The sequence below is a fragment of the Dermacentor silvarum genome, chromosome 4, assembly GCF_013339745.2.
Source record: "Dermacentor silvarum isolate Dsil-2018 chromosome 4, BIME_Dsil_1.4, whole genome shotgun sequence".
NCBI classification, from domain to species: Eukaryota; Metazoa; Arthropoda; class Arachnida; order Ixodida; family Ixodidae; genus Dermacentor; species Dermacentor silvarum.
Window position 1 is genome coordinate 86,389,217 of NC_051157.2, and position 23,707 is coordinate 86,412,923.

A 23,707-nucleotide genomic window follows, 5' to 3' on the forward strand; every position below is an offset into this window, starting at 1 on the left:
CACAAAGGGCAATTTGCTCGCTGCTGCTCCTGCTCTCTCGCGCCAGCATTTTGACAGCGAGTGTCCACGGTCATGGAGTGAGATGTGTTCGTGTTTGCCTGTGTATGTGTGACAATGTTCTTGTTAATTTAGTTACTAAGAAATGTTTGCAGCAGTTTATACAGCTGATAAAACGACTAGCCTTACTTTGTATAGCTAATTGCTATCGTAACCAGTGCTTCGCCTGTCGTGCGAAACTGTGACTTTTTGCTGGATAACGTTTCTTGGCTGTTTACTTTTTCATCACAGAACTTATCAGAATCTTATACACAGTGTCATACTGTAAAGTCTGACCCAAATGTACCTGCCATGATAGCTTAGTGTTATGGCATTACACTTCTGAGCTCAATAGTTGCGAGTTCAATCTCAATCATGGTGGCTGCATTTTGATGGGATTGAAATGCCAAAACCCTCATGTACTTAGACTTACGTGCATATTAAAGAACTCCAGGTGGTCAAAATTAATCCAGGGTTTCTCAATATGGGGTGACACATAATCATATCATGCTTTCAGTAAGTAAAACCCCAGAATTTAATTTTAAATTTAATGTCCCGCCACAACCTAGCCACAACCTTTTCATTGGTGCATGCCAGTGTTTGTGCAGTGGATCTGCAGTTGCTGGGCATTATTTGCAACAAAGTGGATGCCGTGTTTCATTGCAAGCAAGTGCCAGCTAGCAGAACCACAACATGCCGGAGCTGATACGACTGGTCAGCAAGAGGAGTAGCCTTTACACTTTTGTAATGAACTATTTATCTACTGTGTCTATATATATTGTGTATGTTTCAAGTTTTCTTTAATACTGTTGTGTGAGCATCAACAAGTTAATAAGTTTGACAGATTAGACACCAAAACATGCACGAATACATCCATGCACACAAAGTGCATGCGCTTGCTACCACCATCTGCTCAGCTGCTTCCAGGAGAGGGCTACAATCCCTGTCGCTTATTATCTTGCATTTCTATGTGCCACCAAGTAAAGGAAAGTAGCCACTAAAAGCAATTACAAACAGTGGGTTGCAAATGCAAAGTGCCAGTGCCATTGTATTATACTTGCCATTTATGTCAGTTGTGGGTATCATTTGGCAATATAGTGCAGAAGACAACTAGGCACAAACATATAAAATTTTGTGTGTGCTGTAGTATATATATCCGCAAGCAGATATGTAGATAAGAGTTGAAAGTTGAGCACTTACCCGCCATAGTGATGTAGTGGTTCTGGTGTTATGCTACTAAGCCCGAGGGCGCAGGATCGAATCTCAGCCACGTGGCTGCATTTCGATGGGGGTGAAATGCAAAAACATGTGTACCCTGCATTAGGTAATACAAGAGACCCAGGTGGTCAAAATTATGCCGGAGTCCCTCGCTATGGCGTGCCTCATAATCAAATCGTGGTTTTGGCATGTCAAACCCCAGAATCTAATTTTAACTCTGTGCTTCATTTGTCTAACATTTTATTCATGCTCGGTCATCTTCTGCACTGTGTTTTCACAACAAAGTGCAGAAGATGACTATGCTATGCCAACTCGCCAAGACCTACACATCCTGCTCATTTGTGTGTAGTAACAGACACATGCTTTTCTCAACCTCAAAGGTGACACTGTGAGGTGGTAGCGGTTGCGGGGGTGGTGCGCTCAGAACTATAGCCTAACAAATCATGATAACAGTACCATGCACATTGTACGAATTATGCATCATGTTGCCCATATTGCCATTGTGCACCATCATACAGCACTGACCAACTGGCTGGTTAAAACGAACACAACACAATGTTATAAAAAAATAAACCTTGCAATAGTGTGCATAATTCCATTCTTTGCAGTACTGTGCATAATTCCAATCTACATATGTACAAATACACATAACCATCATGCATTACCATTTACATCAGATGCATCTTGCTTGATTTATGCATTATATCTCACATTGCCTGCCAGTGTTTATCTCTTGCTGTATAATAATTTTTCGCTATTCTTTATTTATTTGGCATAGAACATGTTTTACATTGTCTGCATCGAACTTTAACGTGTCAAATTGAACCATGTGCATCATCATCAGCTTATATTTATGTCCACTGTAGGACGAAGGCCTCTCCCTGTGATCTCCAAGTACCCCTGTCTTGCGCTAGCGTATTCCAACTTGCGCCTGCAAATTTTCTAACTTCATCATCGCACCTGGTCTTCTGCCGTCCTCGACTGCGCTTCCCTTCTCTTGGTATCCATTCTGTAACCCTAATGGTCCACAGGTTATCCATCCTACGCATTACATGGCCTGCCCAGCTCCGTTTCTTCCGCCATGTACATACGGTTGTGCAAATATTCAAGAGGTCGACCACAAATGGCCACCCGTTGCAGTCGCTTTGACGCTATGGCATTGCGCAAGGTCGCGGGTTTGATTCCTGATCGTGGCGGCCACATTTTGATGGGGGTGAAATGTAAAAACACTTGTGTACTTAGATTTAGGTGCACGTTTAAGAACCCCAGGTGGTTAAAATTAATCTAGAGTCCCCCACTACGGCATGCCTCATAATCATATCGTCGTTTTGGCTTGTAAAACCCCATATAAAACAAACAAATGACCAATATTATTGTGTTCAATAATCTATAGAAATATTATACATCTGTCATTTTCTGGTTTTATTTATGGCCAAATATTTTGAATAGCAAATGTTGTTGAAACCTACAGAGGGAGAGAGAGATGCAAGTGGAGGCCACATACTGGCCAGTCAAAATCTTCGCTGTTAGGCATGTCAGCTGGAGATACCTTACCGCGTTTTTAACATTTATTTTATATGATTCTGCTGCTATTGCAGTGAAGAGGCACTGGTTACTGGCAAGCATATGCAGCAGCTAATATTTTTGCACAATAAATTGCCGGTTACATAGTGAAGGCTGTCTGTGTTCAGACTGTCTGCGGACTTCTCTCAATTTATGTATAAAAGTGCCTTGCTTCCACTGATCTCGCTATGTTTGAAGTATTGAAGTGGTGTTGGTATTGTAAGACATTACTTGGCTTATTTCTGAATATTGGCAGCCATTTTCAGTTTTGCTTTAGTGCTTTCCTAATGCAGTTTTTTGTATCGATATAGTTCACTCATTTTGTCACTACTCTTCTTTATGGCAGCACAAGATGTCATCGTCTCACTTGCATGCAATTTATAACTTGTCCATTACTAGAACCTGAGTTGCAAATGTCATAGTGTTTCACAGGATGTAAATGATCTGTTTGCTAGTATGCACATGCCTAAATGTTTTCTCATACTGAGGAGATATTCACTATGTGATCCAACATTTAAATGCATATATTTTTATATTTGTGTGTTTCATTTGAAGGTTTCATTATTTTAATATTCACACGTAATAGGCAACAAATGGAAAAATATTTTGCACTTGCAGTGCTTTTTTTTTTTTTTCTTAATATAGCTTACTTTCTCTTTGGACTGGCCACTGCATGTACAGGAACTGTATCACTAAGGGAGGGTCTGTAGAGCCAGTTTATATTCCCTTACTGTGCAATGTTTTATTAAATTTGGGCTTTTGTCGGCCATCCTTGCTTGGAGATGTTGGAGTGAAGCTAAAGCACCATGTTAATGTTATGTATGCTCTGTCTTATGTTCATAGCTGCAGCATTTGTTGTTTATGTAGCACAATGTTCACCTTCCTTACGCCTTCTCATGCAGCAACAAATTGCCCTGGCCTCCAAGCAACTGTCAAGTACCGGAAATCACTGCAAGGGCTCCTCCTACGCTGCCACCTGTGCGATTATGCAACCAGCAGATCAGAGCTCGTAGCACACATACGCACCCACACGGGCGAGAGGCCGTTCCGCTGCCACTTCTGCCCTCAGAGCTTCTCTCAGAAGGGCAACCTCAATTCCCACCTGCGCGTCCACACAGGCGAGCGACCATTCCACTGCAGCATATGTTCTATGTCCTTTGCGCGGAGCAATCATCTGAACAACCATATGAGAAAGCGTCATCAGGATACTGCACAGTAAAGTGGATCGCTCAGCTCTGTAAGTGGGCTTGTTGCATTGGAACTGGATTGTTAAAGGGACACTAAAGCAAAATGCTAAATCAGTTTAGATGGATAAAGCATTCTTTGAAAACTCTGGTTGTTAATTTTGGTTGATTATTAAAAGAGAAAGTGAAGGTCGAAGTTTCAGTTTTTGAATTTCGTGCCAAATCCCCAATGTCGGTCTGTCACTGTGACATCATGGTTTTCAAAGTATTTCTTTCGTACTTAGGCCGCGCGTTGGCTCAGAAAAGGTTCCCGAAACTCGCCATGTTCAATCTTTGACTCCTATGGAGCACAATGTAGTCCATCTTTACCGCTAAAGAATTAACTAGGCCCTAGAAGACGCTGTCAAAATCCATGACGTCACAGCGAGCTGGTGCAGAAACTTCTAGGAGGTGTCACCAGCTGGCTTTTGTTATTGCGCTCTTTCTGGCTTACCAAGCGTCTTATCGTGGTAAGAGTGGTGTTTTTGATATTGTGGAAGGATAATTTACCGATACAGAAGAAATCATTTTTCTTTTTAGTTTCCCTTTTAGTGTGCCTGCCAGAAGCAGAAGGGTGCTCTGATGCGCCTAGAATACATGAAAAAAAAAAAAAAAGAGCTTTATTTAGGGACCAAATCTGATTTCTTGGTTCAAGTACATGTGAAATGCATAAGCGCTTTCACTACCCAACTGATGGACTGGTTTTAATAAAATTTGTTGCATTTAAGCAAGAGCTAAATTTTAAAACTTTTTTGAGGCTTTGTTTTAATGTCAAGCTTACCACAAAAATTGTTCAAATTTTTCTATGTTTAGCAGTGCACAATTCGGCACTAAAAGCTGACATCACATGCACTCCTGTGTACTATATCTGTATTAGAGCGTATAAAGCAAACAAATGTCGTTCAGTTAACCCTTGCTATAATTAAATGGTTTAAATTAAGGTAACGAGTATGACAAAGTACTATTTATTCCCCTTGAAATTCTCAGAAAGACCGTTGCATTTAAAATGTCATTTTAACCAAGTAAGAATTTCCTATAAATGGGTATAATGAACCTTTTGTATTCATAACAAAGGTTTACTGATAAATTCATGTTGAGTAGGTGGAAATCTAGTGGTCTGGTATGTTATTGGTAACTCACCTGATGTGGCTGTTAAAAACTCCCACACTCTGAACCAGCTCCACTGCCAGGTCATTGATCCCCTTTACTTCTGCACTTTGCTTATTCTAGAGATTATAACACTGCTTCCACCACTTCTATGCTCCAGTGCTACTACCTCGCTGCTGTGCACTACCATCAACACCAGCTCCCACACTATGTGCATGACACACCTCACTTTGATTGAGTGAAAGAAGGTCGAACCCTAGCCATGGCTACAATAAACTCCTTTCGCATCAGTAGTTATGTGGTTTACAGCTTTGTATCCTGATCTTATGTTCTTGGCAAACGCTTTTGATATTGGAGGCTTGTAGCATTATGCTGGTACACTTACGAAACGCTAAACACAGCAATCGAGAACATACAGCAGGACTCGAAGCCACCCATAGACTTCAATTGCACATGCTTAGCAGTTCATCGCAGCCGTAATCTGATGGCACAGCATGTACTGCAATCCTGAAAAATAAAGTGTTTATGCGAGAAGAATAATTTGACACATGTCAAATTATTCGGCATCTGTAGTAGCGAAATGGTACCTGAATTCCCATTGGCTGTGACGCCACGTCACGAGTGTGACTCGACGGAGTTCCTATTGGTTGCGACGTAACGACAAGAGCGTGCCTCGACGAAGCAGAGCAGGCGAAAGGGCGCACCTGCTAGCGGAGTAGCACGCCAGGTTATGCGTGAGGGGAGAGGGCGTCGCCATGATGCCAAGTCACCCTCTTTCTCGCAAACCTGTGTTATCCGCGCATTCCTTGTTCACACAAGCTCTCACCTGGCGTTCTAACTGCGCTTCGGTAAGGTGAAATCAAAATGCACCAAGCGTCTCAATGTGCTCACTTGCCCACGAGGAGTTCATAACTCGAATGACCGCTCAGCGGCGTTCAATTGGACATTAATGCTTTTGCATTCACAACTTATAAAAAGTGCTTAGGTGTCCTCAGATTTTTGTGCTTGTTGTTTGTTAAGAGCTCTTGCAAGCCACTTCTCTATCATTTTGGCCGATAGTTTGTTGCACCACAGATTATCTGACTTTGATGGGGATATCAGAGCTGAGCACTTATTCAGGGTAGCTCTTTAATGAAGTAGTTCATACAGCGATGTCCCTGCTGAAAGCTATAGCAAAGTGTTGACTGCATAAACAGAAGCTTAGGAATGCTCATCCCCTTTGTTCCCAGTCTTCTACCAGCATACTTTTTCTGTAGTATGCACTAACTGTGTTTAAATTGTTATTAGATCTCCCTATCAGACCATTTGTTTGCAGATTCTGTGCTGATGCATAGTGGTGCTCAAACCTTGCTTGGTGGAGATAGGCGCAGAGTTCACAGCTGAGATAAGTGGGTATCTAATCCGGTGTGATATTCTTTAAAGAACCATGTCTCAGTTCAGTGTTTCAGAAATCTATTCACATATCGGTGGCCAGAGAAGACAGAGCTGCTATTATTAAGAATTTAATAGGTTATCAACGACAATTAGGATGTAGTAATTGCCAGCATCTGTTGTTGGTTGAGGGCCTACATGGTGGATTCCTACACTATGGAAGGTAGTACTAGTCGGTAAATGAGTGTGAGCAGCTACGCCTGGTGTCTTGGAAGTTGCATGTGACTTTACAAGCAACATACAAGCAGGCACTTTTATTTTTGGCTACCAAAGGCACTGAGGCGGCTTTCTCAGCATCATTAACTGGCACATGTGTTTGCCTTCCAGTCTGTGATAGATGACGTGCAAAATTTCAGATTGCAATGAGGCAGGCATAACTAGCAGCTGTTGCTTGTCTTGGCTGTGACTCTTCTAGTGTCAGTAGTGTAGCATAGCATCATGCATGACAAATTGACTGCTACTCTGTGCATCTGCAAGTGAAGCAATAATAGCCACCACATCGCAGTCTTTTGATGCATTGTTTAACGTCGACATCCCCACTAAGGAAACAATATTCAATCTTCCTTGATTTGAGGTGAGTCAGTGCCACTTGGATTTTACCACCAGATGTCAGCAACATGATTCAAAGCACTACACAATCTTATGCTTTATACCTTTAGAGCCATGCGATCCAGGGCATGAACTTGTTTTTCAGGAGTTGCTTTGCAAACATCCAAGAAATCACTTCATTATGTTACATCTGTGAACTGGTGAGGAAACAGGCAATGCCTAAGCATGTCATCATTGCTCTAAACAATGCCCATGTAATTGCAGTGGTAGTGACATTCAGCGCCTGATAGCTTTCAGTTGGGATAGGTAAGGGTATGTCGTTGATTATTCGGATCATTCTGCAGCCATACATCTCTGAGGCCAACTTAGCTGGCCTCTGTACACACCTTTGCAGGCCAGTCTTCATAAATATGGCTCAGCACAGAGCAGTGGGTTGACCAACGTTTAAGCAATTGGAATGCAGTGTTCCTGTGATTGACCCTTTTCAAACCATGTTCCTTTCAGGACCATAAGAGGAGTGGTTATCCACACAATGCTAGCAACAAACATGTGCAGATAGGGTACGGTACCTAAAAACAACTGCAGCTATTTTGCACAGGTCTTGAGTGTTTTCAACTGCTGCTATCCTACTGGGCCACTGCTACCTAACATGGTGGGCATGGCACATGAGGCTGCCTGAGGGCTCACAAAAGCCAGGCGAGCACCATGTGGTCCGTCTCCACCAAAAATGACACTCCATGAACATAGCATTCAAACTTCCGGAAAGCAAAAACTATAGTGATACATTCCCTTTCAGTCACGCTGTAGTGCTCTGCGGCATTAAGTAACCGGCTGGCAAAAGCAATTGGTTGAAGAACGCCATCTTGCTCCTGAAGCAGCACAGCCCCATGACCCACGTAGTTCGCGTTAGCTTGGACAAAGAACTTCTTATTGAGGTTGGGCAGCTTCAGTTCCGCTGTGGCCACTAGAGCTTGGGATAGTGCATGAAAAGCGCCCTCCTGCTCCGGATCCCAGCTCCATCGTGCTGACTTTTTCAACAGTGCTGTCAAGGGCACTTAGAGAGTGGCGCGATTCGGGATGCACTGTCGGTGGTAGCTCACCCTTCCCACAAAGCGCCTAAAGCACTGAATGTTCATCGGCGTTGGGTATTTGGGGATAGCTCAGATCTTCTCTTCGCACACCAGAACATGACCCCTGTCAATAGTAAAGCCCAATAGGGAAATGCGAGTCTCAGCTATTTGGGCTTTCTTCGGGTTTAGAGTCAACCCGGCGGCATGCAACCTCTCAAGGACGGCCTCCAGGTGGCGGAGATGCTCCTCAAACGTTCAAGAGAAGATGACGAGGTCATCAAGGTATGCCAGCGCATACTGCCACTTAGCATCCCCGAGAATTCAGTTGATCAATCTCTGGAACGTAGCTGCGGCTTTAGAGCAGCCAAAGTGCATACAGGTAAACTGGTAAAGGCCTCTATGAGAGGTAAATGCTGTTTTCTCCGCATCAGCCGGCTCCATCTGAACCTGCAGGTAGCCACAGCTAGCATCCAGGGTGGTGAAGTAGCATACATCGGCTACATTAGACATGATAGAGTACACGTTAGGCATAGGATAAGCATCCTTCCTCGTGACCTCATTCAACTGACGGTAGTCCACACACAGTTGAAAGGAACCATTGAAAGTAGCCATTAGATTTGATCCGCTAGCCGTGTCAGCCATTTTGCCACTGGGACAGCGGTTCCCGGAGATCAAGCTAGGCAGAACGGGCAAACTGAGGGACGAGGCGCAGGAAGGCACCTCAATCCCCACAAGTCTAATTGATGTTGTCATTCTGTTATGTTGAAATAACATTGTAGGGGTCAGTCCAAAGGAAGCTCACATGCAAGATTGCTCTGCAGCATGCTTCACAATGCACATGCTGCACATAGGGTGGTTCTGCGTGTTACGATAATGGGCACCAGAGGGTTCAGAGTATGCTTTGTGACACTCTGGCATGTAAGATATTGCATGTCTAAGTAGTGAGCTCTCGACTCTGGCATTTCCCTGTGCTTATACTCCATTTTTATACATAGCATGCAATGCTACGAAAGAGCTTGAGGTCGCGGGTTTGATCCTGGCCGCAAAGGCCACATTTTGATGAGGGCAAAATGCAGAAACACTCGTCTACTTAGATTTAAGATATTGTTAAAGAACCCCAGGTGGTCAAAGCTAATCTAAAGTTCCCGACTAAGGTGTGTCTCTTAATCATAATGTGGTTTTTGGCACATGTAACCCCCAAAAGTTTTTAATGGTGTGAAGAGACTTCTCACATTGGCAATCAAGAAGCAGTGCATTGCAGATGAAAAAAATATCTAGCATGCATCATGTAATCCAACATAAATGTAACTCTCATACATTTATGTTGCAAAGACATACTTATATGTGAGGCATCACAGATGGGAACCTATTTACCAGCAAACAAGCAGACTGACACGCCAGCGCATACTGCCACTTGTGCTCGCAACCAAAACATAGTGCGTTGCATACTGGAAGCCCAAAAATGCACAAAGTATGTGATTTGACGTAAACTTGCACCTACAAATTGTAGTTGTAATACACAATGTAATTCCACATAAAAAGCATGGCAGATCGAAAGCAAGTGCTCTGCAAAATGTGCAGAGAGAGACTTTTACAACCGCACTACTTCCGTAACTTCCTCAGTGTTTCCTGCTATGTATGAAACGAAGTATAGGGCTCTCTAATTAAGGTTCCTAAACAGAGCATCTCTACTTGCCTGGACACACATGATCTCTCTGGACCAATAATGTCTGCTCTGAAGCACATATAACATCTGTACACTGACAGCAAGACCAAGCCAATGGGTTTGGCATGCCGCAAGAGAGCAAACATGAATGAGAAATCTAATGTGCTTCTCCTATTTAGTACCTCCTTAGCACTGTTCATTTTGGGGTACTTGTGTTGCTGTGTTGCACTATGCTTTAGTAAAATTGTGTGCACTAATTAATAAAGGTTTTGAGTACTCTATGCGTTTAGGCTCTTTGTTATTCAGTCATGCCTCAACATAACGGACCTGGATGTAACGAATTATTGGATATAATGAAGTAAATGTAGTATTTGATTGTTCATGCTTTATTTCAATGAGTATTTTACTGCTATAATGAAACTGAAAATGGTAGAGCCAGACAATGCCAGTTACAGCAAAATGAATATTTGTTTGCTTGCAGCTCAAAGTATTTATTCAGGTAGCAAAAATGTCAACTACCCATCAGCACAACTTCAAATGGCTCATTTTGGACTCTTGTTGTACTTGTTTTGGCCAGTGGCTTAGCTTGGGTGGCCTGCAGACTGTGAGCCAACATGCTGTAGCCAATGCGTAGTCAGTGATCATACCGATTACACAATTGTGTGTTGATCATGGGGAAAGCACTTTTTTAATTTTGTGTTCATGTGCTATGTATCAGCATTGCAAGCCACCGACAGGCCTTAGCATCAACAGGAGACCCTTTTCTAGTCCATCGGAGACATCGCACTTGCATTTCTTTTGCATACGCTTGATCACAATTTTTTTGTTTTTTGTTTACCAATTCAGCACAAATGCTTGTAACAAATATTGGATATAACAAATGTTTTCATGTCGGGTGCAACTTCAGCAGCTGACCTTCGGACCCTACTTTGCATGATTTTCTTTTGGTTTTGGTGATGCTATGTTACTTTGGTGGTGCAATGTGTTGATTGAGTGACTGTCAGTATGAACTGCCTGTGCATATGTGATTACTACTTTAACTACCATTACCGTAGCTTAGCTTAGTGTTCCTTGCAGCTTTTCAGTACTTGCAGCTTTTTACACCATGTGTTACTCTTCAGAGGTTCAATATTGCTATTTCCTCACATCTTACCATTCATTTAGAACAACTTATTCGAAATCTTGTGGCTATTTCTCACTTCATTAAATAAATGGTGATTGGCTAATGTGTGTGTTTCATAGTGTGGATGCCATTCAAACTTGCAAGTACTCATATAAATAATGTTTTTGAACCGGCTGGAAATGGTGGTTTGGTAGGACTTGCAGAGTAATTAATTATCACCAGCATATTGAATTAATGACATTTCATGCTGTTATGTCCACGGTAGCCGTGATAAAAGGCATTCGGAACTTAAGGAAGTATAAATATACAAGCCACAAGGTTATTTTAGGTCAATTCCATTAAAAGCATCACAAGGCCTTTAAAGGTGTCGTAAAGTAAGTTATAGTATGAAAAATTAAATAGTTTCATTTGTAGAAGCCAATTCAAAGAACAACAGTGATCAAGTTTCACTGCAGCACTTAGTCAAGCTGAGAGCAACTTGATTTGCCCCGACTCTATGCACAGTTCACTTTTAGTATGTAATTGTGACTTAAGAGGGGAAATTTACAAACACAATAGCCTTCTCTTTTTTTTCATGCTTTTGGCAACTTATTATCCTGTCGCATTCAAGCTTTTGTAAGTACTTCTTGTTCCAACATGTCGCATAGCATTCCGAAGGAAAATTTATGTTGCCATTACATAGGTTATTCTGTTCGTTCATGAATGCAGTTATGTCATTCAAGCTATGCACCAATGACCCACCTCTTTTTTTTTTTTTTTGGCATGCAGCAACAGGACATCACAGTTACCATGCTATCGTCAGATACCGACCATCACCACAAGGGTTTGTGAAACAGTGCCACCGACGCAATTACAAGACCTACAAAAGATCGAATCTTGTAGCACATAGATGCATACAGACTGGAAAGCAGGTGTTTCAGTGCCACTTGTGCCCTCACAGCTTCTCACAAAAGGTCCACCTCGTAGCTCATCTGTGCATCCACACAGGCCAGCAGCCGTACTGCTGCAGGATCTGTTACATATCCTTTGTGCAGCACAGTACCATGAAGAAACACATGAAGAGCTGCCACTCATGACATTACGAACAATCAGTTATTAACTCAGCTGTGTAAGCAGACCTGGCATATTCAGGCGGAGCTGCATGAGAAACCTGAAAACAGGGTGTGCAAAGGCAGTGAGACATCGTCATGCACCGTATGCACTCTGGTATCATATGCTGTTATTTGTTGAAACCCTAAGGCACTTTGTAAGATACTTCAGTTCAATTGGACATGTTCATTTGTCACGTGATGGCATTGCAGTAATTGCGTCAAGGAGTATCCTGTGGAGGTTTGTTGTGCTGACTTTGCACTGCACCACAATCAATGCTTCTGCATACTGAGGTACAGCAGAAACCACAGTATGCCTCAGATAGTGACATGTGTAATAAATAGCTCAACCTGATAAAAATTGGATGAACCAGGGTAGTATGCCACGGACAGGTGGGCCGATATTTTGATAGGTCGACCTATAGTTGTCAAAGGTAGCGTTGTCATCCTTGGCACATTAGCTCATTGTTTGTGCAGCATACATACAGCTCTGTTCATCTGGCCTACCCCCACTGTTCCCATTCTTCCCCTCCGCATTACCCTCTACGTAATAATTTCCATGTCTTTCCATGCTAATGCATGGATAGCAGCTTTCCCTATCAGCCACCGTCCTACCCCCTCTTTTGTATTGTAACCCTTTCACCTTTTGTCGTTTTCCCTCTTCCCCCCCCTTTTTCTCTTCGCTTAGTCTTAGTCTTAGCCCTAGTCTCTTAGTCTTAATCTTAGTCCCTCACCAATATTCTTAGGCATGCGATATGCCAGCACACATTCATTTCAGGTTCATTATTTTTACTATTTATGTATTTATTTATTTTGCTGATAGCTGCTGCTACAGCAACCCTAATACTTACACGCCAAAGATGACAAGGCCACCTTTGACAAAATTGGTTGTACCTGCCAAAACATCATCCAGCCTTTCTGTAGCAGTTTATCCCGGTTCATCCAATTTTTGCCAAACATTGTGCTTTCATTTGTTAGCCTTCATCTCGACTCAACTGTTGCACTGAGACACTTTGCTGTTCTAAAATTTATTTGTCTATTTGAATATTATCGCAAGTTATGAACACTTTTGTGTAAAAAAATAATTAACTGCATGATCTTAAATACTAAGTTGCCAGGTCTCCGAAACATTCAATGTACGAAGGCACTTTCAAGCATGTGAATGCTGTGGTCTGTCGAGGGTAGTATATTGTATAGCATAGTATTTCAGGATAGTGTCTGTCAAAACTGCAGTGTGTGCGCATGCACATGAGCACTATTTTGTGTGTTTCACATGACTCACTCAGTAGCCGGAGCCCTCTTCATGACATCATTGATTACTTAGAACTAGCCATGTTCTTGTTTATTAATTCATTAAAATATTCGTTTTTTCAACACTGGAGAATCTCAGGAAATATTAAAGTGCAACTTGACCGTGTGTTTGTTGTTAGCTGATGGCTAATGGTGACACCATGGATAAAGTCTTTCTCATTTGCATGCCCCTGATGCTGCATGCAGTGCAGCAACGCTGCTTTGTGGGACTGCTTTTGTATTCTGTGTTGTTGTGTAACTGTTTGCTACCATATGCAAGCAATATATTTTTCTTAATGATTTGCTGTTCGCTTCTGCAATGTCGCAACACTACTTTATAGTTAATTTTTCAGTTCTGTAACATTGTGTGTTCGCTTGTGTTTGTAGAAAGTTTCTTGCAACGTTTTTGCTCATATTTGTCCAAATTACTCTGCTTATCTTGGACCATTTTCACATCTGTAAAGGGGGATGATTCCCCGTCAAGCTGAATGTGATTGTGTGTGTGTGTGTATGTGTGTGTACACACGCACACACACACCGTATTTTCCGAACTAAGCTGCGTTTCTTTCCCACAATTTTCCACGGTGCATCTTATACAACAGTGCAACTTATATATATGCATAAAATCAAGCACGCTTGCACAAACAATATGAGCAATATTTACCCAAACGCCAAACGCACCATGCCACAGAAACAATGCAAGCAACGTGCCTACGTGTCTAAAAGTTTCATAGGCCAATAACGGTGACGCTTCGAGTGAAGTACAATAAATCTTGGTTTTTGGGCGCTTAGAGGAGTGTTTGTTGAAGTTTTTTTCTGTTAGAACTTGCAGGTCATAAAAATTTTGTTTGTAGAAATTTAGTGCCCTGAAATGGGGGCAAGTACAGCATTTTGCGATGAGTGTACAAGCTTGCTTAACCGTGTTTCATCATGCCGACCGAGGTGCGTCTTGTACATCGATGTGTCTTGTACACCGATGCGACTTATATGTCAATTCTTTCTTTGAAACTTGCAACAAGTAGGGGGTTCGACTTATACAAAGGTACAACTTGTATTCCGGAAAGTGTGTGTGTGTGTGAGAGAGAGAGAGAGATTCTTTTTGTTAGCACACAAAATGTTCAGTTGAACAGTGCTTATATTAGGAGTGGGCTGTAATTTATTTTGTTATAGATTGGAATAATTAGGCTTAGGTATGACATATATGTGTTACGTTAAGTGAAATGTAGCCACATAACGTGCTTGCTGTGACAAAGGTTCTTCAGCAAGTGTAATAAAATATGCTGCAAGAACATTTTGAACTGGCAACGTTAATATCTGCTTTTCACCATGTGCATCCTCCTTGCGCCACCATATCAGTAGTTTTGCATAGGCTGGCACCAGGTTACCCTTTAATAATTTTTATGAGCTGTGTATGTTGACTGATGTTTACAATAACAGCGGCATTGCTTAATATTCTATTATGTATCAGCATGAGCAAGGAAAGACGTGCACCTTCTTGTTTGTGCATCGATAAACCTAAGAATCTATTGCTGCTTACTCAATGGATTGTGTTTTGTTCATGACTAAGCCTGCATAAAGGAGCACTAACTTACGTTGAGCTAAATTCACCAGCCAATTTATGGTATTGGCAGCAGCCAAAGACGATTCCCATGCGAGTCATTTAGTTTACACTCTGGAATGCATTATATCCGCCCATAGTCTTGCCTGTCACACATAACACTGCTTTATTTACGTTGTTAGATGATGTCTTAGCTGCCATGCACAACATGGATAACAGTATGGGAGTCAGCTTACCATAGAGCAAGAAATAAAGTGCATATTGTTTGCTCTATGGTAAGCCGACTCCCATACTGTTATGCACTGTATTTAACTATTCAACTTAGTCTCTCTGGAGATACCATTACTGCTATTGCTAAATTGTTTTTGAATTTTAGTTTATTAGTAAGCTTATCAGCATATCACACACAGCGTCATGCAGATTATGCAATCTTGTATGTAGATTCTACAGTATAATGCAGGCATCTGGTGAACTGGCCAGCATCTTATGACGGAGCTTAAGCTACTGATTCATCATCGTCAGCCTATATTTATGTCCCCTGCAGGATGAAAGCCTCTCCCTGCGATCTCAAATTGCCCCTGTCTTGCGCTAGCTGATTCCAACTTGCGCCTACAAATTTCCTAACTTCATCACCCCACCTAGTTTTCTGCAGTCCTCGACTGCACTTCCCTTCTCTTTGTATCCATTCTGTAACTCTAATGGTCCACCGGTTATACATCCTACGCATTACATGGCCTGCCCAGCTCCATTTTTTCCACTTAATGTCAACTAGAATATCCTCTATCCCCGTTTGCTTTCTGATCCACACTGCACTCGTCCTGTCTCTTAACGTTAGGCCTAACATTTTTCGTTCCATCGCTCTTTGTGCAGTCCTCAACTTGTTCTCGAGATTCTTTGTTAACCTCCAAGTTTCTGTCCCATATGTTATCACTGGTAGAATGCAATGATTGTACACTTTTCAACGACAGTGGTAAGCTCCCAGTCAGGATTTGGTAATGCCTGCCATATGCACTCCAACCCAATTTTATTCTTCTGTAAATTTCTTTCTCATGATCAGGGTCCCCTATGAGTAATTGATCTAGATAAACATACTCCTTTGCAGACTCTAAAGGCTGACTGGCGATCCTGAATTCTTGTTCCCTTGCCAGGCTATTGAACATTATCTTTGTCTTCTGCATATTAATCTTCAACCCTACTCTTACTCTTTCTCGCTTAAGGTCCTCAGTCATTTGTTGTAATTCGTCCCCATTATTGATGAATAGGACATCATCCTATTCATCATTCGTCATCTGTAAACCGAAGGTTGCTGAGATATTCGCCATTGATCCTCACTCCTAAGCCTTCCCAGTCTAAGAGCTTGAATACTTCTTATAAGCATGCAATGAATAGCATTGGAGAGATTTTGTCTCCTTGCCTGACCCCTTTCTTGATAGGTAACTTTCTACTTTTCTTGTGGAGATCTGTGGAATCCTTGTGGATATTTGCCAAGATATTCACGTATGCATCCTGTACTCCTTGATTACGCAATGCCTCTATGACTGCTGGTATCTCCACTGAATCAAATGCCTTTTCATAATCTATGAAAGCCATATATGAGGTTGATTGTACTCCGCAGATTTCTAAATTACCTGATTGATGACATGGATATGATCCATCGTAGAATATCCCTTCCTGAAGCCAGCCTGTTCTCTTGGTTGGCTGAAGTCAAGTGTTGCCCTGATTCTATTGGAAATTATCTTGGTGAATATTTTGTACAATACTGAAAGCAAGCTAATGGGCATATAATTCTTCAATTCTTTCAATTCTTTAACGTCTCCCTTCTTATGGATTAGTATAATGTTGGCGTTCTTCCAGCTTTCTGGAACACTTGAAGTCGTGAGACATTGCGTATAAAGGGCCACACGTTTTTCAAGGATATCCCCTCTATCTTTGATTAAATCGACTGTTATTCCATCTTCTCCAGCAGCTTTTCCCCTGGCCATGTCTTGCGGGGCCCTTCTAACTTCATCACTAGTTATAGAAGAAGCCTCTGTAAGGGCTACTGATTATGTGCATGCTAATATTTTAGCAAGAGAGAAGCTGTGCAGCAAAGATTACCTTCCCTTACTATGCAAGATTTTGGCAAATCTCTCTTAATTCATGCCTTCGTCATATATGCAGGTCTTCTTGTAACAGGTAAAGCTAGAGCATAATGTTAGTGTAATGCAGGGTCTTGTGTCTTTTTAAATGCTCTCAGCTGTGACATTTATTCTGTGGTTTTTGTAGCTCACTGGTGACCTGCCTTATGCCTTCTCATGCAGCGAAAAATCGTCCTGGCCGTCGAGCAACTGTCAAATACCGAACATCACTGCAAGGGCTCCTCCAACACTGCCACCAGTGTGATTATGCGACCCACAAACCATCCAATCTCATAGCACACAGGCGCATCCACACAGGCGAGCGGCCGTTCCTGTGCCACCACTGCCCTCAGAGCTTCTCTCAAAAATGCAGCCTCAAGTCGCATATGCGCCTTCACACGGGCGAGCGACCATTTCGCTGCAGCATCTGTTCCATGTCCTTTGTGCAGCGCGGTCACCTGAACTACCATGTGACAAGGCATCACCAGGATGCCCCACAGTGAATTATGTCGTACTGCTGTGCCCAGGCTTAGAAATTATGGAATGGACTACGAATCTAAGTGTACTTGATGAAAGCTGTTTTTATGCACCAAATAGAAAACTATGCTGTTGTCACCCAAAATGCCAAGTCACCTTGTGGAGCGTTTTCAATTATTTTAAGCCGTTCTGTCATGTTGAAACGTTCAAACAGCCTGAAGAATGTCACAATGTTTTTATAATGACATGCACACAAGCCACACACAAGCACTTGTGTATGTGCATGGGTTGTTCCTGAATTTAAAAAAAAATGTCACTTGATTATCACTTGAATATGGCTTAAAGGGTTGCAAAAGGCAGGAATTGTGTCTGGCTCGAATAACTGATTACATTCCTGAGTAAATCGGTGGCCTAGTCACTGAGACAGCACAGTGCCTAAGATCACACGAGAAGAGCTCGTGGAGATATGTCATCCACACATCAATACAGCACTGCAATCCTGCCCTGCACCAGCAGCATAGGAGATCACGCTATTCTGAGCACTTGCATTCACCACAGTGATTCAGTGCCTACAGCATTTTGCTGCTGAGCACAAGGTCACGGGTTCAATTCCTGGTTGCTGCAGCCACAGGTTGGTAGGAGTACAATGCAACTATACTTGTGCACTCAAAATGAGAAGCACGTTAAAGAGCCCCAAGTGATCGAATTTAATCTGGAGGCCCGGCCCCCACTTGAAGCTTCTTACAGCCCCAGTCTTTGGCACCTTAAACCTCATGGATGATCACCATTGAGCGCTAACACGCTAAGTCAGTGGACCACAGAGAGAGGCACTGTGTTCCGGTGAGTAGTGCTGATGGAGAATCATGTTGGATCAGCGAGTTCTTTTGAAGGAATATTTGATAATATTAGTCAAGCTGCATTATCTCTTGTGTTGCAAGTCCTTTGATTGAGCTGCTATTTACCTGTTATATACCGGGTGTTCAAAATTGAGCTTTACGGAATTTTTAAAAATCGCCTGTGGCACGTAGCATAATTCTTATCGTTGAGCTGGGTTATTAGTAACACGAGAAATCGAAACACATATTCAACTAATTAACAAACAATGACTAATGAACTTCTTAGTTATTTACTTTACGATGCATATTGCAATTTACGAATTGTAGCCGGTGAGTTTGCGAGACACATCCACTTGAAATGAATTTCCAGGATGACACCAGTTTCGAGATATTTCCCAAAGTGTGAGACAAAATACATGGGCGTTCCAGTTACTTTTGTGCTTCAATGTATAAAATAGCATTTTGGTAAAGTGGAACAACAGTGCATTCTTACGGCGAGTTTGATTGCGCATATCTCCCAACTGGTGTCATTCTGGAAAATCATTCGAAGTGAATACGCCTGACAAGCTCACCGGCTACAATTCATAAATTGCAATTTGTGTTTAAAGTCATTAACTAAGAAGTTAATTGGTGAATCTTTGTTAATTAGTTGAATGTGTATTTAGATTTCTCGTGCTACTAATGTCCGCCTCATCGAATAACCCAGCTCAATGATAAGAATTATGCTACCTGCCACAGGCGATTTCAAAAATTCCGTAAAACTTAAAAATGAACACCCTGTATATAGGACTGAAGACACCATTGGAAACTGGTTTCATATTCTCACATCAAAGGCTCCAATCCTGACTCACATTTCATAATTTTATTCTTTGCAAGAACACTTGTCTCATCTGAAGTGCCACTTAAGACATCTTGTAGCTCTAGTTCTTGCCACTTTAGCTTGGCTTAACATTTGCATTTAACCTTCCCTTGCCCTCAGCCTCTCACAGTGTGCTCTTATGGCAGACTTGCATTAGCGAAATTCAAGTGTGGTCCAAGTACCCACACAAAGATTCATATGGTCGCTTTAGACCCACCAGTGCAGTTCGCTATTAGTGTATTAATTTATGGTCTGTTTGATGCACTGCTGTGCTTAATTGTAAAACAACCTGGTTAAAGGGACCTTAAATGGGCTTTAGCTGCACTGGTGTCAAACATTTGAAGCAGTAAAATATTCCTCTGTGCTCTTGCATGCATATACTTATGTCACCCACAGAGGTATCTACCCTCAACAAGTGCTCACTGGTACATAGCGTGACTGTCAACCTTCACCTGCCACAGAACAAAGCTGAGTTGAGACGACTTTTAGTGTGTTGATGCTCAATGCATGAATTCTTGCTACAAAGATGAAGATTTTATTTGACATTGAATTCTCACTGCTTGCAGCTTTACTACATGTTTGTTTTGTTATTGAAGTTTAAGGTTTTACGAAAACATGTCTAGTCGGGATGAAACATTGTGATGGGTAGAAAAAAACCTAGGGTACTGCACTGACAAAAGTATAGCTTTAATAGATGTTTCAGCTCCCACACAGGGGCCTTGTTCACAAGTAAAAACCACAACAAGGCCCCCATGCAGGAGCCAAAACGTCTACTAAATCTATACTTTGGTCGGCGTAGTACCCTGGGTTTTTCCTACCCATCACATTGTTTCATTTTTATTGAAGGAAATATATAGATGATGGTAACGGTGCTTTGATGCAAGAACAGGCAACTGTTGTAATACAAGCAAGAAACTATTTATGTGTAACAATTTATGTATATCAGTATTTGAGTCTCCTCTGCTGTGAAACTTTTCATATGACACTAGTGCAGTGCACAAGTGGCACATGATTCTCCACTAAGGTTTCCTTTTAATGAAGGAGAGCATTGCAGAGACTATAACACAGCCTGAGAAATTATGTTAATGATAAAAATGCCTCTTTTAGTCAACCTGCACCTTCAGTTCACTTTCATAATTCAAATGCAACTGTACACCTCACATGCCATGTTGCGAAGCATAAGCATTTTTTTGCTACCACTTGAAAGCGTTTTGTTGTTTTGGTACCATTAGGTATTTACAATAATTAGCATGATCTAATTAACAAAATATGTTTTTGTATGTTTTTGTGGTGAGGTAGTCTGTAGAACGTAACAGAATAATGCAGGAGGCTCCCCATGCTGCTAAGTGACACTAAAAGCTCTTATATTTCGATATAGTTGGGGCATTACTGCAACCATGCAGCATTGGTCAATGTTGTGCCATGAGAAACTCTGGAACCTCTGTCTAGAGGATAACTTAGCCGTTAAGGATGCCAGGGAATGGTCCGCATTGCAATAATAAACAGTGCTTTTGTGAACTAAGGGGAATGCAAAAATGAAATATGTTGCTGGTTCAAAGCTTAGATACTGCTTGTATAACTCATGGAAACCTTGGCACACGGTCCATCACTGACTTGCCATAAATATTGGTACTGAGCGCAACATTTTGCTTTTCACATGTCTGTAGTGCTCAGCATATCGATGGGCATTGCCCAATTTCATTCTATATTTGTTGCTTATAGAGTAATCAACATGGTTACCTCTGTCTTTGAAGTAATTTTCCTATTTTCCTTCAGATACAGTGAAACCAAAGAAGAGATACAAATGAGTCCCAGAATAAGGAATTTATAACTCAAAGTTGGCAAAACTTGAACTGGAGCATCTTGTTCTTTTGGAACAGTTTTTGAATATTGATGAAGCTTAACTGCTTCATTCGTCATGGCTACGCTGCTGCCATTGACTGCAAAGCATCACTGTCAAATGGGGACAGATTAAATTCCTGCCTTAGACTGATTTCACTTTGCTGTGTTGTGTGTACTGGGTGGATGTTTTCATTCTTTTTGTCTTTTATTTTTCTCACATTACAATTGTGAAGGCTGCAGTGTTGATAATATTGAATTATATTGAGCATATTATATGCAAGCAAATACAGTGTGACATCATAATACTTTTATCTCTAAAGGCTGGCCTGGTGAGTTAATTTTTTTATTACTTTTACTCCCACACTGTTCCTATTAGCATTGTGTATAATTAAGAGAAATTGGTTTGTTATCATATATGTGGCAATTTATGCAACTACTACATACCTAATGTGCTTAAAAACAGCTCACAATGCGAACATGAAGTGAATGTGTATCAAACTATAATAAAGAATTTTTGGTGAACTGTTGCTGCTGTTCTTCCGTGTGTCTGTGCAGATAAGTTACATATGTCTGGAAAGCTAATCTAATGCATGCACTTTTCCACCAAGCAGCTGTGCCTATTGTATGCATATTAGTTCAGTTTCGTTAGCCCACATATTGCTGATGTTTAAGTTTAGGACTGTTTCGGTATTCATGTTTTCTCATGTTCTGAATAGTTTTTTTTTTTACAATGATTGACACTTGTTACTGTTATTCATGCAGCAGGCACTACATACACATAGTGGACATGTGAAGCATGGACCTGTGCCATTCCATTGTGTTTTCAGCTGTGTATGCAACATTGTCCATGATTAGTAGCATTTGCTCTGATTGTACTATGTAAACTTAAAAGTCTCAACTAAGATAATACGATGCTGATATTTCCTGCAAAAATAAATGGCTACTATGGACTAAGTAAAGGATTATAGTTGAGTATGGCATTGCATTGGGGCAGATGAATGCTAAGAGCAAAGCATACACATTTTTTTTAGTTCCCTTAATTTCTACCAGGAAATAATTGCTGGCGGGAAAAGCAGGTTGTCACGAATAAAACAACTAACATTTCACTGTGGCATTTTTACTAAAAACTACACTGTTATCAAGTGCACTGAAAATGCCCATTTAGCTTTGGCTAATTCAGTCTCAGCTATACAATAAATTGGTTTGAATTATCCAGAATTTGCACGAAGTATGTGTCTGATTAAAGTGTTTAAGAATATGGATACCTTTTTTGAATGTGTACGCAAAAGTGAAAATGTATTGGCCATATTTTAAACATTATGCACATTCATTAGTTGGCTGATTGATCGATGCATTCATTTGTGAAGTTTAATGTCTCAAAACAACATTGGGGCTAAGAGAGAGGCTGTAATGTAGAGCTCTGGTTAATTTTGACAGCCTCGAGTTTTTCAATGTGCACCAAAATCCAAGTACATAAGCAATTTTACACTTTGCCCCTATCGAAATACAGCATGATATTGATTTTTCTGTCTGTCTGATTAGACAGACTGTCTGTCTGATTTTACCTTCAGTCTGTCTGTCTGTTAGACCTTCAGTTTGTCTTTTATGCACTCTGCTGTCTAAAGAAAGGTTCGATGCAAGCAACAGTGCAAGCATTCAGAATTCTGCACATTTTCATGATGCCATGTATAAACTATACATGGCATCATGAAAATGTGCAGAATTCTGAGTGCTTGCATCGTGCCCAGTTCTGGCTTACTGTTGTTACATGCACCTTGCAAAGACCTGTTAGCATGCTGTAAGCATTGCTAACAGGCTAACAATGTAAGCAATGCTAACATTTCTGTGTTTTACTTATAAAATATTTCTTAGAGAATTGTAGCAAAACTGCTTTCTATTTCATGCTGCAACAGTAAGGAAGCACACAGGAGATATGCATTAGTGTGCATATAATATGCATCACAGTGAGCTCACACAGGGAATAGCAGAGCAGCAAAGAATACTGTAAACACATTTAATGTCATTGTGAATATGTTAAAATTTGTTTGCTTGGGTCCACGGCTTCTCAACAGCCCAGCAGTCATTATGAGCTAGCAAGATATCACTTCTCAGCAAAAAAAATATTGTTTTGAGCACTAATTTGAGTGGTCATGAGAGAGAAAATTGTCAAAGGGCAATTCTAATGTGATCCAATTAGATTTTGCTAGCAAACCATGGTATTGCATATTTATATTCCTTACGGCACAATACATAAGCGATTGATGGCTGTTAAACCTGTGCCAGTGTTCAGGCTTGTCATGTGCATGTACTGTTGCTGTCAAGCTTAACACGAAGTGACTTTTTTCTTGTAGACAGGACTAGAGTTCACCAGCTGGAGTTCACCTTTTATGGCCAGCATCTGCAGAAATAAAGTAACTATAAGCACTCTTGCATTTTGACAACAGCTGTACTGGTGAGAAAAGGAGTGCAAATCTTTCTTTCGATTATGTCAAACTGGTCATTGTTAAAACAATGGTTTGATCATATGTCTTTGCAGCGACAGTGATCTAGACAGTCCACTGCAATCATCAGCATTCAGCATCCCCATTAACATAAAAAAAAAAAAAAAAACACCAAGGAGGCCTTCTCCACACAAGGAATTATTGTGGGGAAGC